The following is a 10,418-nucleotide window of genomic DNA, read 5'->3' on the forward strand; positions in this document are numbered from 1 at the left end:
GTTAAGGGGGTTGGAAAAAATCATTTTATTCAATAGTATAGTTGTAGAAACAGAGCATATTTTCTTTCAGAAACAACAAACTAAGAAGAAAATGCCACTTATCATTGGTACATCCGTACAGGTCAGCAGGAAAAAAAATACTGTGATAAGCTTATCTCTTCCCTAAGCAGAAGACACTCTCGTCCAAGCTTTATTGCTTCCTGTCTTATCACAGATGTTTCTTTTTCTGCTGTTTTTCATCCTTTCCCACATTTCATGTTAGAGGATTGATACAGCCTTTAAAATTTCATTAACAGGATCAAATCCATTTTCCACTGATTTCTTCTCCAAAGGCACTCGAACATTCAGATAGCCTGGCAGTTTCATTCTCATGAATACTCCAGCCACGAAAAAACTCAGTAGGACACAAATCCAATGAATAGACAAGACATCTATTGAGTTTTGGAACATTTGGCACATTAGATCGGCCCAGGATTATGAAACCTAAACCTCCCTCTGTAAACAGGAAGCTGGCTGCGGGCCCTTCGTAGTATGTTGTCCACTTACTCCACCAGTGGGCCTCTGAGGCCCACGTTCATCAGTCACGGAGCCAGCCCTGGGAGGTGCGACAGTGACTTCATCAATTGTTCCTCCAGTGATAAGAAGTAAGACACTAGCATCGGGGCGCACACCGCGGTGGCCAGGCACCCGGGGCGGCTTCTTCATCTCAGGCTGGGACACTGAAGCACTAAGAGCGGGACTCGGGACAAAGTTTCCATGTTCTTGGTGGCAGGAGCAGCTCCCGGCTACAAACCTCACATGCCACCCCAAAACAGCTAATATCATTTTTAAAAGACATTAAAATTATAAAAAGTATGGCTGGCAATTGCTTCTTTTTAAAAAAAATTTTGTGTATTTTTTATTTTAGTTTTTTTGAGAGGGGAAATAAAATTAGGTTTATTTATTTTCTTAATGGAGGTGCTGAGGACTGAACCCTAGATCTCGGGTATGCTAAGCGCATACTCTGCCACTGAGCTATTCTCTCCCCTGCAATTGCTGCTTGAAAACAAACACATGGGTGAAATTGCAAGCACCCCTTTGCTTCATGAAACAGTCACTCCGTGTCCCCTTGACCTGTCCCTGACTCACGCAGTCCCCTGCAGCTGGGCTTGGGCCCGCATCGCAGACACTGCACTGCGGCTTTCTAATAACCAGCTCCTCGGGATAGTCTTCCAACCCCACTTGTACGCGGAGGTAACCTGGCCTTGTGGTGGACTTTGGAGTGGAACCCTGCATCTTCACTTCCTTCCTATGTGTCTCTGGGAGAGTTACTCAGCCAATCTGTGCTTCGATTCACTCGTCTGTAAAATGGGGTTTATCTGAACATTGCCCTGTAGCTCACTTGCGATAATCCATGCAAAGCACAGGGCGTGGGCCTGGCACACAGTCAACACACAGGAGTGCTCACCGCAAACTGGCCTCCCGCCCGGAGTTCACAACTCCTGATACAGCTTTCTTCCTCTTTCTACTGGAACCACTCAGACTTCACAGCTCCTGTTCACTTACCACGTTCCTGCTCACCCCACAAGTTATGAGGTTCCCCAGGGCTCTCTCCACCCACACTTCCCACGTGACCTCTTCACAGCCACAGCAGTGGCTTCGACACACTCCCCCCCAACCTCGATGACTCCATCCCAGCCCCTCCCCTCGCCTGCACGCCAGGCTGGAGTATCCACGTGGACCAAGCACCTGTACCTACCCAGCGGTCCCACAGTCCGCTCAATCCAAACCTGTCTCAGGCCACCCTCGTCTCCAACTCCCCATCCCTCCCCCCTTTCCAACCCCTGTCTGCCCTTTTCACCCCCTCTTTCCCATCCTGTAATTCATTCATTTAATCCTCAACACTCTGGAGCATTCACAACGTTAAGAAAGATCTTTACAAAGTGGTTCCTACTCTCAGGGGTCTCCCAGGGCCATGGGCAGGGGCAGATAATTACAATTCAACAAGAAAAGAGGTTTGACAAAAGGAAGCATAGGACTTAGGTAAGAAGGTAGGAGGGGGTCCACCTAGTCTCAGGATCAAGGCTGACTTCTCTTAAGGGGGCATGTTCAGCAGGAAAGCACCTGAATAAATTTTCCTCCTGGAGCAGGCAAGGGTGTGACGGGAGACCTCTTGGTGCATTGCTTATTACCTGAGGGAAGGAACAAAGGTGCCTTGGCCTGCCAGACCTCCAGGCCTCAGGCACTCTCGCCTGCAGCAACCCTGTCCTACCTTGGAACACGCATTTAAACCCATGTCTATCCCACAGGAAACATAGTTGTATCGCTGTTTCTCTTACCGCTTTGCTTTTAAAAATTGTATGACTATGAAAAAAAGAATTTAATATATGTTTGCTATGAATTTCTTTCAAAGGTCACGAATAGCCAGAAACTCTTGAACATGAGAAAAATTTAATCTACAAATTGATCTTAAATTTAATGACATTTTTATGAAATCAAAGGGAAGGATGAAAGGAGTCGACCTCATTTACATTTTGTAGCTACGGCAATAAAAAATTGTAAATTTTAATTTTGCACTTTTCTTCTCGTATTTTTGAGCCCATAATTTCCCCACCCCCACACCACCAGAGTTCAAGTGTTTTAGTAGGACCTTGGCACATTTGTAGCCTTGGTGATGTGCTCAGGAAGTTTACTGGGTCATCAGAACCAAGCCTGCATCAGCCACGATGGAGAGGACAGTTGGCTTCAAAACTCCCAGAGGTGACAGTTTCCAGTGCTGGTTCCCTTCCACCCATAGGGTGACATTAGGCACCAAACCACAGACAGGCAGGGGTACAGGGGACCCGGGAGAAGCAGAGGGCAGTGCCTTCTGAGACTGAATGGAAGGCACATGGCTGACCTTTTAAATGTTCCCTCCTTTACCAAAGTAGTACACGTTCATTAAATATAACTTGGAAAACATAGGAAAGTAAATTGAAGAAATTATATCCCACATGGACCTTTTAACCAAACACAAGCATTGCTCACTGATTTTTGCGGGGGGGGGGGGCGTGGTAATTAGGTTTTACTTATTTGTTATTTAATGGAGGTACTGGGAGTGAACCCAGGACCTCGTGCATGCTAATTCTGACTCTACCGCTGAGCTATACCCTTCCCCCCACACTGAGCCATACTCTCTCCCCATTGCTCACTTTTTAATCTTCTTGTGATTTTCTCTGCATAGAGTTGTTCCTCTTTTTTTTTTTTAACATAGTTGCCATTGTGCCTACAATTCCATATCCTGCTTTTCCTACTTACTGTATTGTGTTTCCTCCTGTCATGACTCACTTTAGTTTACTAGAGAGTCCCTAAAATGTCATTCTGGGATTTAGCAGAGTTTTCTTGACCCTGGCCCTGTAGTTGAACATTTAGATTGCTTTTAATGTTTTGCTGTCACACATTTTTTGTTATTCTAAATGATATTGCAATTTAAACCTTTTTTTGACATTTTGAATTGTTTCTTAAGATAGAGTCTCAGAAGTGGAATGAACAAGATAACAAATATGAATGTTTCTAAAAGTTTAAATCCATATTGCTGAATTGTTCCCCAAAGAGGGCTGTGTTATAGTACACAGCCACTAGCTGTACGTGAAAATTCCAACTTTGCAGTGGCTTCAACTGCATGGCTGTTATCACGTAAAAAAAAGAAATTTTTTTTTTTTTGCTGCTAACTTAATAGATAGAAAGTGAGCTTATTTCTTATGTAAACTTTATAGTGAGATTTATCATGCAGTCAGAGAAGTATACAAATCATAAGCAAATTTTCACAGTGAACACCCCTAAGGAGCCAGCACCCCGATCAAGAAACTGAACATTAGCAGAAGCCCTGTTGTGCCCCCTTCCGCCCTCTTCCACCCCACCCAGGGGTAGTTGCTAGCCTGACATCTCACACCGTAGGTTAGCTTTGGAAACTGGCATTGTCAGAATCTTCATTTCCTTGATTGCTAGAGGAGCTAACCATTTTCCATGTATTAGTCGATGAATTGTGGTCCCTTTTTTGTAAATTGCCTTTTCAAGTTCTTTGTCCAGGAAATGGCTGACTCTTAAGCAATCCTCTAATTTGAGTTTGGCTAAAGTTGGGCTGTAGTCATCATGACACTGTTAAAAAATGGAGAAGTGTGTGTATGCATGTGTGTTTTTATGCTCCCATGATCTCACTCTGACAATCCTCCTCGTTTGTTTACGCTTCTCTCCTGCAAAGCAAGATGGCGACTCTGTAGCCAACACCTGGCTTTTCGGTGACAGAGCTAAGCCTAAATAGACTGCTCTTCTTTCAGTGTCTGTGAGATTTACAGAAATAGGTCACTGAACCTTTTTAAAAATAGAACTGACACATTTGAGGAAAGCATTTTTTTTCTGCTGAGATAGCACAAGGTACAAGATGAAATGATCTCTAGAGGGTAGATGAATTTAGACATTTTATATGAAAAATACATATTCTTAATGTTAATAACTCACAGGAAATGCAGTGTCTTTCATAAGAGAGGTCTCTAAATATCGTCGCCTGAACTGCTTATGTAACGTTTTCCCACATGAGTCCCAGTGTGGGTTCTTCTGAGAGGCAGGCAGGAGCTTGCTAACCCCTGCCAGCCACACCCGGCAACAGTTGCTGATGGAGAGAGGGGCCACATCACCAGCTGTGGTCAGTGTTTCCTCCATCACCAAAGCCAGGATCTCCTGGCTCACTGGGTTTGCTTTCTCCCTTCTTAAGTTATTACACAACCACCTGCTCACCCTTGGCTGGCTATCCACAGCTGCAAAACAGGCAGGGACAAGGCCATCTCGTCACCTGGGTGCTGCTCCATGCCAGCCCTTCTGAGGGCTTAAGTGATTTGTAGCAGGCAGGCCCCAGCACCTCCTACGACAAGAGCTGTCTAGGGTCCCCGGGTCTATCCTGGGGCAGGGGGCTCTTTTCGGCCTGCTCCTGAGCCAGCCTCAGAAAACTCTCTCCGGCTGTTGCCCCAGCCCCTGCCACTTCTCACACACCCACCCATCCTGCTGCCTTCAGAAGCCCCACGCACCTCAGGGGCAGACACATTTCTTCTCCGGAGATTCCCACAGAGCTGCCTACACCACCCACCATGCTTGGGCTTCACTAATAAGAGAGGCAAAAAATCTACTGGCTGGGAAAGCAGGGCGTGGAGTTACTAGGGGAAAGACACTTTGATTCAGCCCCTAAAATGACCAGGAGGCCACATGAGAAGGCTGGCTGTCCCAGGAGTGGGGGTTGAACTGGAGCAGAGGAGAAGGATGCGGCGCTGGGGCAAGGAGACCTGTGTTTGAGGAACGTCTGGCAGCAGGGTGAGAGGTCCAGGGTGAGTGAGCAGCGGCCATAGAGGTTGGAGAGATGGTGGTGAGGCATTTCGCAAAAGCAGAACACACACCGGACAACTTTGACACTGGCACTTAGGGAGGAAGAGGAGTCAAAGACGCTGTTGCAGTACTTTCTAACCAGAACTCCGTTCCTTTCATACAACAGGTATCCATTCCATAAGTTTGTGTTGAATGCTTCCCTGTGTCAGCTACTATTGGAGACTTGGGGAATAACATGTTACTGCCCAAATCGTGTTTTCACTCTGCTGGGTGGGGGGCTGGCAGTGCAGACAACAAACAAGTAAGCGAATGAAGAAGGTGATTTCCCATCGTGTTGGTTGCTCTTGAAGAGAACTGGGGCTGGGGAGACTGTGTGATCAGGGAGGACCCCTCTGAGGAAGTGACAGTCCAGTTGAGACCTGGATGATATGAAACCAGCCAGGAGACGAGCCAGGGCAATAACATTCTAGGTAATCAAAACCACTTCTGCATGAGGCCCCAAAACAGGAACGACCTTGGCACATTTCAGGAACAGGGAAGACCACTGTGGCATGACAAGTGTTTTGCAAGACACAATTGTTTTCTATTTGCTGAGCTGCGCATGTGCCTTAGGGTTTCATCTTTGCTTTCTAGACACTACAGACCCCTTCCAGACCCTTCCCACATCTCTTTTCTCCTTCTCTCCAGACCAGCTCCAGTAGGAAGTGAGACCGTAGCCAGAAGATTCAATCGGGGGCTGAGGGATAACCTAGAACCAGTTCAGTCCTTCCAGAGCCAAACGAGGAGGGGGCCCTGGGGCCAGCCTGGCTCCTTTTTCCAGGTGGTTCTTAATCACTTTTGAACTGAGAGCCCCTTTAGCAATCTGGCACAAGCTGCAAAAAAGACACACATACGTAACATAACTCTGTACACAATTTCAGGGGTGTGGGAACCCTTAGGAAAGCTCATTGTAGACCTCCTCTAGGACCTCGACTTCGGCAGTCCTTTTTAAGCCAACCTAGTCCATTTTCTCATTAAGGCTGTGTTGCTTCCACAGCCTTCATGAGAGGATACATGGAAAAAGCATCTTATAAAAAAGAAAAAGAAAAAGAAAAAGAAAAATCATCTTATACAATAAAGTAGGCTATCACTACAAATTCTTATGACCTTCATATCTTCCAGAGAGACAAATCCATATATGATAAAATATGACTATGATGATTATAAAAAACGCATTTATACAGTGTTTTTTACTTTGCACACACATTTCCACTTATATCTTTGTATTCCTCTGACAGCTTTGTCTGTCATATGGGCAGGGAAGGCATCATTGTTCCATTCTACAGATGAAGACACTGAGGAACAGGAGGCTAAGCAGCTTGTGATAACAAGGCCAGTTGGCAGTGGCTTGGGAGAGGAACCCAAGTCTTGTCACTCCCAGGCCCTGGCTCCCCAGGAAGCACAGGTCAAGGCAGTGGCCACCTTGACCTCTCTCCCCACTGCCTCACCCCAGGGCCTGGAGACACTGCAAGAGCAATCTTTGTGCGCACACACTCTTGGCCCACACAACATTCCTGACGGAAACAGAGACATGCAGGAAGTCGTAATTTCAAACATAAGGAAGAAGTACCGAGCTGGCCTATATGAGCCTAGGTTGTGTGGATGGAGGGAAACTTCCCAGAAGAGGCTTCCTCTTGGCCAATCAAACCTAACCAGTCATTTCCTTTTTCTTCTCAAGACTTTAGAGCATTTCCTCCTACGGTTCCACACAAATGAGTCTAAAGGAGCGCCACCTAGCGGTGGACACAGTAAGGGCGATCGCCGCTTAGTCCTCCTCACCAACGCCGTGTCCCTCTCCAAGGGGCCAACCTGCCGAGCAGAAAATTGGACCCATACTTCTTAACACCCACCAGGATAAACGCCAAATGGACCAGAAACCTAAATGCAAAAAATTAAACCACACAAGTATTAGAAGAAAATATGGGTGGACTTATTTATACTCTGGGTGTGGGAAAAGCCTATGACTCAAACCCCATGCAAGCCAAGGGCAGCTCTGAGTACCTGCCCCTCTGGCTAAAAGAGAAGATGTGGGGCAGCTTTCCCTCCTGTGTGGCATCTACCCCTCCAAATGAGAGGTAAGTGACTCTCCCCAACCAAGGTTTCTTGGGTCAAGGAGGGCTGTGGAATTCCTGAGAGAGTAGAGAAAAACCAGTCAGACTGGCTTGGCTCACGGCCCCCATCTTCTTGGCAGAAGGGGGACGAGGTCTCACCCTAGTGCCTCAGAAGAGGGAGACACAACACCAACATGCCAGGAAATCCAATCCAACCCCAGCCCAACTCCCAAATAAATGCTTTCTAATGAAAACTAAAATATTCAGATGCAAGAAATAAAATATTAATTAATTTAACAACATTTTAAAAAAACCCTTCTGCATGGCAAAAAAAAATGTGCAAACTGAGAGAAAAGTTTTGTAACATTTATTACAGATTCACAGATTCACAGATACAGGCTAACCTGTAATGTTAGGAATATAAGTAATAGTTAAATATCAAAAAGGGGGGAGCTAAGACTTAATAGAAAATTGCGGAAAAGCATGAATAGACAGTTCACACACACATACAAAATATGTAAATGGACCTTAAAAATATGAAGAGATGTTTAGCTTCCCTCATAATGCTATAGATGCATATTTGAACTACATAAAGATACTAGTCATTACGGAATTGTCAAAAATGCAAAAGTTTGGTAATGCACTCTGTTGGCAAGGCTGTAAGGAAAAGGGGATTCTTATCATTGTTGGGATTGCAAAGTGGTGCAACCCCTATAGAGGGAATTTGGAATAGCTAGCAAGACTACATCTGCATTTACCCTCTGACCCAGCAATCCTAATAGCAGGAATTCACCCTGAAGGTACACTTCCACAAACATAAAACAACATATTTATAAGGTTATTTACTTAGACATTATTTATGATAACAAAATATTAGAAACAACTTAAATGCTCACCCATTTGTATACTAACTGAGTAAACTATGATCAATTCATACAACAGAGTAATACAAAATGGAAAAGGTTGAGGAATATTTCTGTGAATTATCATGTGGTGATTTCTGAGAGATACTGAAGTGAAAAAAGCAAACTGCTAAAGAGTAGACATGGTATGCTACTTTTTGTATAAGAAGAAGAAACATAGGAAGAATAAACCAGAAACTAATAAAAATGGTTGTGTATAGTGGATAGACAGGAATGGAGTGGAAGGAATGAAGATGGGAGAAAGACTTCTGAGTATACTTTTTATATACAGAGTTTTGACTTTTGAGCCATGTAAAAGTTTTATATATTAAAAATATATTAAATTTATATTAAATTTAAAAATTGTAGAATAGATAAATGAGATGACACTGTATAGCACAGGGAAATATACACAAAATATTATGATAACTCACAGAGAAAAAAATGTGACAATGTGTATATGTCCATGAATGACTGAAAAATTGTGCTGAACACTGGAATTTGACACAACATTGTAAAATGATTATAAATCAATAAAAAATGTTAAAAAAAATATATATTAAATTTAAAAAGATTTGAAGAAAGCAAACCCTGAAACTCAATGTAAATAGAAACAAAGAAATCTAACTGCATGTCAGATTGATAATGGAACCTCCCCGACCCCATACATATACAGAGTTAATTTCAATGATTAGTGATACTGTGCTCTGACTGTGCACCTTTAGTGGGATGCAGTCTAAGAACAAATAAAACTGCAAAGGCTTGAATTTTTCTTAGAAGTCTTCGTGATGGAAATGGTATTGGAGTAGCAATTCTGAAACTATTTTGAGTCTGTTGTAGGATATAGCAAATGATTAAATATACTGATGTCGGGAATTGGAGGAAGAGACACAAACATGGAATGCGAAGGGGAGGAAGAACCCTACCGTGCTGGATTTGAATTGGAGGAAACTTCTTTTCAAAAATGCATTTTCTAACTCAGTCCGTGAAAAGGTCTATAAGCAATGATATCCCAGTAGCAATGAGCAGACTTAGTGGCCAGGGCCTGGTTTCTGAATGTCATTCTCCACTAAAAGAAACCTTGGAGAGAGAGAGATGGCTGATTCCAGGTCTGGGGCAAGGAAAATACAAAGTGAGCCAGAAAGTAAGAAAATGCTCAAAGACTGATGGAAACATGTCAAAAGGATACAGACCTCAGCTTGAAGGAACTTTAACTAACCAAATTTGGGACAACTTGGCTATCAGAAAGAAGTTATGATAATCAATTATATCACTCCTGTGGGCCTCTCCGTACAGTGCTTCACCACACACACAAACACACGCGGCAGTAGGCTTCCCCCAGGGCAAGTGATGCAAACAGAGACAGTTCCCAAAATGAAAACCACAGTCTTTCTATAACCTAATTTCAGGAGGGACATTCTATATCTTCTGCCATATTCTAGTCTTTAGAAGTGAGCCACTAATTCCAGCCCACACTCAAAGGGACGGGGACTCACAGGGTGTGAATACCAGGAGGTGGGGACCATTGGATGTGGGGACCGTCTTAGAGGCTGCCCATCACACCAAGCAAATATAACAACATCACTGATAATGGGACAAACTGACATTACTGACATTGATACAACGCAGTGGGATATACACGTCACCATGTAGTATTCTTGGGGGAAAAATACGAGGGAACAAACAGAGAAATACAGAATGTGGGACGCTCTGCAAGAAAATTAGTCTGGACTCAAAAATGTTAGTATCATGAAAAAGAAAAAAAACCAAATTGTTTCAGGTTACAGGAGACTACAGAAAAAAGATAACTCAATGAAATTAGTGACCCTCAATTGGATCCTGGACCAAAAAACAAAAATAACTGTAAAAGGACATTCTTAAATCAATTAGGGAATTTGAGTACAGACCATATATTAACCATTAAATATATGTTAATTGGTTGGGTGTGATAATAGTATTGTGACTACAGAAGAGAATCTTTCTCCTTAACAGAAGCATGCCAAAATATTTGAGCTTGCAAATTATTCTCAAATCGTTTAACCAAAAAAAAGCCAAAAAACCCCAAAACTTGTAATGTAAAAATACATATATATGA

General features: G+C 43.5%; 1 pseudogene; it reads right to left on the minus strand.

The window, feature by feature from the left end:
- Positions 1-258: 258 nt before the first annotated feature.
- Positions 259-758, minus strand: LOC107034517 (oligosaccharyltransferase complex subunit OSTC-like; annotated as a pseudogene).
- Positions 759-10,418: the final 9,660 nt, after the last annotated feature.

This window comes from Vicugna pacos, chromosome 5 (genome assembly GCF_048564905.1).
Source record: "Vicugna pacos chromosome 5, VicPac4, whole genome shotgun sequence".
Lineage (NCBI taxonomy): Eukaryota > Metazoa > Chordata > Mammalia > Artiodactyla > Camelidae > Vicugna > Vicugna pacos.